Here is a 1,568-nt window from a genome sequence, read left to right on the forward strand (position 1 = left end):
TTGAACCTCCAGCCTCCTGGTTAGCAGTCAAGTGCCTTAGGCTCTATGCTACCAGAGCTCCCTTGTAACATAATAATACAGTAATAATGATAATGTTTTGATGCATGTCACAAATTACATCAGTTTGTTATTACAAACCATTGTACGTACCTCAAATTTTTAATATAATAGGCTTTACAGGGTTGGTTTGTAACTATGGGTTGTACATAAGCCGGATATTCATAACCCTGGGACTGCCTGTATCTCTTATCTTTGAAATACTGTATTCATTGGGTCATCAGCAAATAAAAACTGCAGAATCTCAAAAAAAAAAAGAAAGAGGAAAGGAAAGGAAAAAGAAAATGCTGTACGAAATCCTGCATGACCACACTTTGCTTTATAAACTGTTTCCATGGCAATGTATAATAATTAGCCATAAACTGGAATATAAGAATCCTTGAATCTTTATTTTTTAGAACACTTTTTACTTTTTACTAAAAAAATGTTACCCCAGTTTGCAAACTGTATATTAAATAAGCTTCAATTAATTTATTGGCTTAATATTATTTTTGTTTTAGCACATTTCAGTTAAGACTCTAATGAGGAGGAACGAGCCATGCTAAGATTAAAAAGTAGATAATTCCAGGTAGAGAAGAGCTAGGACATAGGTTCGAAAACAGATTTGTACTTACATGTCTGAGACAGTGGCATCAGTAGGGTAGTTGTTACCAAGTGCCATAACTCATGCTGTCACCCCCTGGTAGGCGGAGCCGCCGGGGCCCGCCCTGCCTCACCTTGTGCAATCTTAGCCACGTGCGACCCCGCCTCCTTGGCTCCGCCCCAGTTCCCCCGCCCCCCTCACTACCCCCCACCGGGCTTCCTGCAGCTCCTTTCCTTTCCGCTTCGCCAAGGCAGAGTAGACCCTCCTCTCCGCCCAGTGGCGGGCGCTGTGGCTCGCCTGCTTGAACCTTGACAGGCAGGTGACATCAGGGAGGGGGCACCAACCCTAGCGACGCCACTGCCTTGGTGCCACCACTGGGGACCTTAGAATCATTATGCTGTTACCCCCACAGCGTCAAGAGTGCAATGTACACCCCACTCCACCTACACTGTGAAAACAGGAGGATGGCCTTGGGGAAAGAAGAGTGACAGGCAGACGGCTTCACCGACGCTTAGCTTAAGGCTCTAGTGTCACCCTCTTGAAATTCTTAACACTTTTTGAACAAGGGACCCTGCATTTTCATTTTGCCCTGGGCCCTGCAAATTAAGTAGCTGGTCCTAGTGACAGGAAATGTGAATGGTTAGGGAAGCAGAGACCAAGACATGTAGGGGTTTTAAGACAAGTGAAGGAGTTTGAAAAAAAAAAAAAAAAAAATTTTTTTTAAAGTAGTTAAATGTGGAAATGAATTATTTCTCAGAGATATTATAATAAAAGTATTAAAATGTATGGGAGACATTTTTCTAAGTTTGAGGTTGAGAAAGCTTAAAATTCAGAAAAAAAAAAAAAAAAAAAATAGATATAACTAAATGCAGAATTTAAACTTTTCAAATCATTTATCCAGAACTTAGAAAATACTAACACAGGTTTC

This window comes from Orycteropus afer, unplaced genomic scaffold (assembly GCF_000298275.1).
Source record: "Orycteropus afer afer isolate SDZICR_OR568_19922 unplaced genomic scaffold, OryAfe1.0 scaffold00272, whole genome shotgun sequence".
Lineage (NCBI taxonomy): Eukaryota > Metazoa > Chordata > Mammalia > Tubulidentata > Orycteropodidae > Orycteropus > Orycteropus afer.